This window comes from Hyposmocoma kahamanoa, unplaced genomic scaffold (assembly GCF_003589595.1).
Source record: "Hyposmocoma kahamanoa isolate Upper Pololo Valley unplaced genomic scaffold, ASM358959v1 168, whole genome shotgun sequence".
Taxonomy (NCBI): domain Eukaryota; kingdom Metazoa; phylum Arthropoda; class Insecta; order Lepidoptera; family Cosmopterigidae; genus Hyposmocoma; species Hyposmocoma kahamanoa.
The window spans coordinates 1,846,491-1,854,747 of record NW_020653608.1 but is presented as its reverse complement, the minus strand read 5'-3'; positions in this window follow the sequence as shown (position 1 = coordinate 1,854,747).

Below are 8,257 nucleotides of genomic sequence, written 5' to 3'. Positions count from 1 at the left end.
CACACACACACACACACACACACACACACACACACACACACACACACGCACGCACACACACACATTCAGACATTTTCGCTATGTTCTCTTTTTGTTTTTATTTTTGAACTATTTACTTTTAGATTTAAAACAAATAATTGGAAATAAATCATAAACTTTTTGTACATTCTACTAAGGAAGAGCGGGGTCTCCTGACACAGGTATTTATATACTTAAAAGGAGTACCCTTGCCACTAATTTGTTTTGTATGATTTGTTGATGAATAAATATTTTTGTATTTTTTTTGTATTGTAGTAATAAAAGATGGCAGCTGGTGTTTTAGCCTTGAGAGCATCACGTTTGGCGTCCAGGTCTTACTGTCTCTGCTTCTCAAATTTTGTCACCTGAGTTTTCACAAAGTGCCTCCACCCAGAACGGTAACTCGACTGCATCTCGCACCTACAAGGGTCAATGTTGTAACTTTTTATGAGTCTTTTCAGAACATCCTTGTATCTTAAGAACTAACTGCCATTCTGGAGTTTAGAAAAGAAGATACGCAGATACGCAACTCTAGATTCAGACATGCGCGAGACGTGTCCACACCAAGCTTAACTGACACCGCATTAGATATCATTCAATGCCGAAAACATTCGCCCGCCGAAGCACAGTATTACGATTATGAAGAACGAGAGTACAGAACCAGATACCAGACTTGAGTATTTCCATCTAGCCTAGATTACTATTGTCATAAGAGACGCTGTACACAGTTGACTTAGGCCACTACGTCACAGCACAGATGTATACGTATCAAGGATACATGTAAAGGATTATATGGGATCTGTCATGTCGGGAAGAGCATTTGTAAATTGGCGAGCCTTTTTGGGTTTGTTTGTTTTCCATCGACGATGCTTGGAAGGATAAAATATTCATGGGGCTTTTAGATAATACTATCGAATTCGATGAAAACCAGATAGATGGAAAAGATTTCGATTGATTTCCTTCACCACACAAAACATAAAATGTAACTTATCCAGTGACATAAAAATTACAACAATTACAATTAACAACATTAAAAATTAAGTGTGTGGCAGGGGAGCAAGCGCATCACGCTGGTTTTTAGCTTACAACTTACATACAAAGAGAGAAAATAACTATAATACGAATACGAATACAGATTGCTACTATGTGCATACTAACGTTAATAATAAACTAATACTATTTACACAAGCGGTATGCTTCCATCTTTTTGTGATATTCTTTCTTTTTCTATCTTACATATCAAGGTGAGGAGGAGAAGGTTCTCAATTTGACTGTATTTCTATGCGTGTATGTGCGAGTGTGTGTGTTACCCAATTACTCCGGTATTTGTGAACCGAAGTTCCTCCGAACTACGGGACTTATCACTGTGTTTCTCTGCCGGTAAATACCCGTGTCCGGTATAGGTTTGACATTGACCTAGCGCTTAACGAAACGACACTCCTGATCACCGGCTGTCTCAAGCCAACTCCCCTCTATATGGTATACCCTCTAGCAGGTATTGCACCACCATACGTGTATCGGGATGTAGCATGCTAAACATCCTTCATACGTGAGGCGCACTACAAGTTTCCGGAATGAATATATTTTTCATACTCTTGGACAGCCTCTTCAGGTGATGAAATTCGTTGACCGCGTAACTGGTTCTTAATTTTTGGAAATAAATAAAAGTCACTAGGTGCCAGGTCGAATCTGTACGCGAGATGGCTCATAAGGTCAACGTTGTTCACCTTCAAAAATTCATTTGACTGTCTGGCCGTGTGAGAACTGGCATTATCGTGGTGCAAGATAATACGGAGTTCACGGTTATTTTTACGGAGTTTGTCAGTAACTTCCGGCAAACAAATGGTCGTGTACCAATCACTATTCTCCAAAGCAACAGCTGCCACATGTCCAGTTTTATTAAAAAAAGAAGCAATTGTCCGCTTAGAGGCATTTTACATGGGCGCCACTTTGGTTGGTTTCGGCTCATTTCGAAAGACCTATACGCTCGATTGCTGCTTTGTTTTGGGATCGTAACTATAAATCCATGTTTCGCCACCTGTTACTATGTCCCACACCAAATTTGACGCCCGTCAATTCGTTGAATCTGGTAAGCATGGCATTGCACCGTTCGTTGCATCCGTTTTTTGAGCCTCAGTCAAATTGTGTGGGATTCACCGAGAGCACAGCTTTTTCACACCCACATGTTTGTGTAGTATTGATTGTATTTGACTCGTGCCTATGCCTAAAGATGCCCGAATCTCATGGTATGTCACATGCCTGTGTGTTTTAATCATACGGCGCACAGCATCGATGTTTTTGTTGTTCATAGCAGTCGACGGGCGACCATCACGAAAATCGTCACTGAGATTCAAACTTCCGCATTTGAATTCTGCAAACCAGCTATAAATAGTCGTCTCGCATGGTGCTTCATCGCCAAAAGCAGTTTGAAGCTGAGCGAAGCACCGCTGAGATGTTAAATTACACTTAAAGTCGTAGAAAATCATACTAAGAAAATTTTCACGGGTTAAATCCATGATGATGTAGACAACCAATTTCTAAAATGACGCCACAATGTAAAAACAAGTGACAGTCAATGAAACAAACTGTATTCTACAGCCAAAGAGTTCCATTTTCAAATGTTGTAATTACTTTTTGAATATTGTTTATGTAAGTGGCCAGTTCCGGAAACTTATAGTGCGCCCTATGTATGGCTACCAAATTCACTGAGCTCGCCTCAAAAGCCGTAAAAGTTGCCTGCGCACTACAAAGGCTTCGAATAACTATCCAACTGTCACTAGGTGTGCACTGTAGCAACCACTCACCACCTGGTTTCATCATAACTCAAGAGCAACTACCGCCAGGTTGGTACAGAGACACAATGTGTAAATGGGGTTGCGGAGATTCCAACCGACGTCTTCTAGCAAACAATGCCAGACGCTATGCCAACTAAGCCACGGAACGAAAAATCTATTTTCATAGATTTCTCATAGATGGCGCTACGGTTAATAAGTTGTTAAAGCCAAATACAAAAATCCTACAAACAAGCACATAGACAAATTCTCTATTGACCCGGCCGGGGATCGAAACATCAAAGATCACAAAAGGCGAAGGCGACACCATGAAAACCGGTGCACAAACCACTCGGCTACGGAGGTCGGAGCTTTTAAAAAATAATAAAATGTAACGATGTAAACATTTACCATCTAAAGTATAATAAAATATTCCAATAATCATTTCGTGGAACAGCCGTAATTCAAAGTGCAATTATTTGCAATTAATAATCAACAGGCTTTATTTGTATTGCACGTCGAACATTCAATTTGCTCGCATTAATTGCGTGTAATTATAGTTTCATTGGACCTGGAAATTACGGAAATGATAATACTGTAATGAAATAATTACTGAATTACTCGCAGAGGTTTAATAAGCGTCTCGTTATTAAAGTACTTTTAGGTTGTACGGGAAGAATTAGACAGAAAACGGTTACTCTTCAAATGTTGACGATTCGAATCCCTGTGGCGGCTTGTATCTATGGCTTTAGTGTCTACGTTAACATAGCGTGGTTTACACTAATATTAGATATTACATGTTGATGACGTTACCATCATTGTCAGTTGTGACCATTGGACTTTTTTTTTGACGGTGGAAATCTTTATGGATACCCCTTTTTTTTTTTATGGATACCCCTGAGCCCAGGGAAACTCAAGGGTTATGTGGGGACTCTCTCTCCAGACTGGAGGGCCTACCCCACTAAAACCTCCCCCGGGTTTCCTTCTCGCCGGTTGAGTCGGCGCCGTGGGATCAGTGAACATTCACCATGACGCCGCCCGGCCGCCCTAGCTTACGCCAGGGCTCCCGCGCCAACGGAGGGGCGAGTCGGTTGTCCTCCGACCCGCCCCCCAGACGAGTGAGGCCGTGCAATGCAGGCTCCGGGTGACCATTGGACCTGCAGATAAATGATCCGAAACGTTGGTTATTCAAAAAAGCAATACGCGATTTAGATCCAAAAAAAATAGTTCTATTTCCAATGTATAACAATCGCGAAAACCTAAGAACTCGAGAAACTAAACCTGATCCTAACAGTGAAGAACAATATCGTGGTGACCGAAACCTGCAAGTCGAAGACGGTTAACAGTCCCTAGAGCGTTTGCGCACAACGACTGATTCGTACCAGGTTCCGAATCCGAGAAATGACGGACCGAAAAGTGACAGGGATCATTTCATCTCTAGGAGAACAAGCGATATTCGTATTTTTTCGGATACGAATCGGACTTAGCGCACAAGCGGGTTACCTATCACAAGCTAGATACATGATTTACAGAATTTTGTTCCTCCCAAAACCTTTAGATTTTTATTGAACAGATTTTATTTCGTTTGTCCGAAAACATGTTATGGTTTTTTCATTACACTGTTTTGACATATTGACAAGTTATTCTTTTCCCGATTTTTATTTCCCCAACAAACCGTTTGACCTATATAATCTAATTGAATTGAATACTTTTGTTTTGTAAAAAAACGATATCCATAATACATTTTTGTTATATTATGTCTTATTACAGACATTAAAAGTATTAGAAGTTTTCGCACAATACGACTCGTCAAATTAAAGCACCTCGCGTGTTTAGAAAATATGGTAAACGAGATGCAAGGTAATTTGATCGAGTTGTAGTCGCTCGCTTCGGTTGTTCGGGTCGTGCTGCTTTTCTAACGTAACCTAAACCTACAGGAGGGGGTCGTGCCGTCTCGGTAATGCAAACAAATTCGGCACAATAGCACAATGGTATGACGAAAATTACGTAAGTGGACTTGCGGTGCACCAGCAAAGTACAGTCCAGAATTTTGGAACTGTACGGTAATTGCAATTTTATCAGCAATCTAAATTATATGGAAAATAGACAGTATAACAAACATGATTAGACCAAACAAACTTCTGCCCAAAGAATACGTATAACGTGTAATAATTATTCTAATAATAGGTTTTCGGACAAGCGATACTTCTGTTGTAAGACATTTATGTGTTGCAAATTTATACTAAAACTAATGAAAAAAAAGGCGAACCCTCTTCGGAGTAATTAAATTCGCAAAAAAGACATTCGAGTTTGTGATAGGTTACCCACAAGCGACATACGAAGTGGGTCCGAGTTTTCTAGATGTATATAATCTTCGGAACGAATAGGAATAGGCACTTAGAACGTATACAGGACAGTGTAGACCATAATGCCTTATCCCTAGAAGACACTCGTGCCCATCAATGGGACATGTAACGGCTTGGTAACGATGACACAAAGAAAAACTACTCAAAACTCTAGCAACATCTTCATATAACACGTAGTTCTTTGACAACAACCCTGCAAAACTCAGTTAAAACGTGTAACGCAGTGTACCCACAGTAGCACGAAGTGAATAGCTCGCTTTTACGATGGCGCCTTTTTGTAGTACACGATCATTACCGTCTTGTCAGGCATCATTATTCTTTGTGCCTACTTAGCATTATGAGGTGCTCATTTTTTGCTCCAATTTCCATGTGTGCATTTCACTATCTTTAAGAAAGTCGTTATACGTTATTAGGAAAAAAAAATCTTTTTTTTTAGATTCAAACCAGAGACGAGTCAGTAGGCCTCAAGAATTTCTCTATGTGCTTGTTGCAGATTTGCAGTTTTGTTTTTGGTTTTAACAGCTTTTTTGCCGTAACGGCGCCAATGAGAAACCTACGAAATTGTCTTATCACTATAGTAAAACACCGTGATATTCAATCAAATAAATATAACGTGTGTAAACGTGTTAAGTCCCTAACCCGCATTTGGCCACCATGGCGTACTGTCTTAATACTCTCCTCAAAAGAGACCCGTGTCCAAAGATGAAATCTAATACTTCAGAAACTTCAGTTGTAGGGTGTAGTAGGGTTGGTATAACAACTCTCAAAAGTTTTACCGCAATCGAATGAATAATAATGGAATGCATTCGAGATAAATAAATAGAAAAATAAATAAAATTAATATTTTTTCTCAAACATGCTCGGAAATGTTTCCATTACTTTCAAAAAAACGAACTCGGAAAGTTTGTTATTTATGGACCACGCGACTTCCTCCCGGCCAAGGCCTGCAAAGTATGAAAATTCACTACTGTCCTCTTCTCTAAACTTTTAAATCTACTTACTAATAGTGAACCATGTAAACAGGCAAAAGAAAAACTCATACAGTCAACTGCCCAGTGTTCATAACTGCGTACCGCTTATTTATTTAAAAAAAAAAAAAGAAAATGGCGGAACATTTAGACCTAAGGTGTTTTGGTATTCTTTTTAACCGACTTCAAAAAAGGAGGAGGTTCTCAATTCGACTGCATGTTCTTTTTTTTGTATGTATGTTACGCGATAACTCCGGTATTTGTGAACCGATTTTCATGATTCTTTTTTCTGGAAAGGGGGACTTCTATAGTGGTCCCATTCCATTTTGAAGAAAATCATCCACCTCGAAGTGTGGCTGTTCACGCATGAATATTCATATTTATAAATAGCGCCTAATTTTAATTTAGGAGCAATTACTTTAATGGTTGATTTTGCTATTTCTCCAATTCAAGGCGTTTTTCTCTCAATATACTTTGAGTAGTGACAACCGATTTTTATTATCTCCAGTGTCAAGTCCTGTATAGTGGCGAACTAGGGGATATTTCAATAAAACTTGGCAAATAGACGTAATTCCACGTACTTTCGAGGTCGGTTTTTGTACTCTGTACTGAGATTATGTTTTGTCGTCTTCTTTGTATTTTGGTCGCGAAAATGAGGCCTAGTGAGAAGAGCAATAACGAAAATACAGTAATAGATATTCAAACGCATCATCCGAAGTACAGCAGACTACACTATTAATGTGCCTGGAAAAACAATAACATTTTCTTTTAGTATTTGTATTGTATACATTTTAATGTTAGTTAATATTTTTTTACTTTTTCTATTATACATGTTCCTCTCTGTAATCTTTTATTATTTCCTCGCATTGTTTGAGAAAATTCTACACGTGTCTCGGCGGGAACGGGGATTGCTTGACTCGTATTAATACAAGGCCTCGCTGGCACTCGTCCTTGTAACTCATACTCGTCCAGCAATCCCTTACTTCCCGGCCTCTGCAATAATGTACTATTACATTGAACGCAACCTCACCTATTTCTGCCGCCAAGCAGTAATATGGGCATTAGTGTGTGCCAGATTTAAAATGTAAGGGTGCTGGTGAAATTACAGGCAAAGCCGCCTTGTCAATTTTCGTCACAAGGCGCAATGGCAGTACCTCTCAAACCTTTTTACCGCATGTACCATGGTGAGTGCTCTGAAGAGCTGTTCAACCTCATCCCCCCTTCCCCGTTCCTGCTCAGAAGCACGCGTGCTGGCCTTCGTAGTCACCGTTTCACTACCTGCCGCATTCCATCGCGTACTAAAAGGTTCGGTGGCTCCTTTCTCTGCCGCACGGTTGACAAATGGAACTCCCTTCCGGCACATGTCTTCCCTCCCTCTTATGATATGGGGTCCATCAAACGAGGCGTGAAGAGGTATATTGTAGGCAGGCAGGGTGGAGGCGGCTAGTGCAGTGAGGATTCCATCGCTGCACTAGGTTCCTTCGCGTTTGGATACCACTTTCCACTTAACATCAGGTGGAGTGGAGTCATTTGCCTGTCAGGTATTAAGTTAATACAAAGGTAATATTATCCAAGAAAATGGAAATATATGGAAGAATCACACTGTCCAAACAATGAAAAAGCCCTGGTAAACGAAAGATCCGACGGACATCATTGGAACAATGCACAGTAAGAGAAAGTATGAGTAGTATACCCTATTAAATACATTTTTTATACTATCAAGTGACGGGTGGAATGAGTTGTGCGTCTGATGGTAAGTTACACGTCTGTCCAAGACAGTTGCAGTGCCACTCGGACTTTTAAATCGCAAAGATCTGAGGGGTACTGCCACTGCGCCTGTCATCTCGAGACATAATAGACAAGCCTCATGTGCCTGTAATTTCACCAGCACCCTTACCCTTCGAAACCGGACCGCAGTAATGTTCACATTACTGCATGGCGTCAGAAATAGGTAAAGTGGCAGTACTTCCCTGGACGATCTCTTTCACAAGGACCTTTTCTGCTGCTAAAACACATGAGAGGTGTAATCTTAGGCGTTTAAGAGAAACAACTTTCGTCATTGGTGATTGTTTTTATTTTGAAGAAGCTCCTCCGTGGTATCGCAGACGCGTTTGTATTTGTGAATGAATCAATG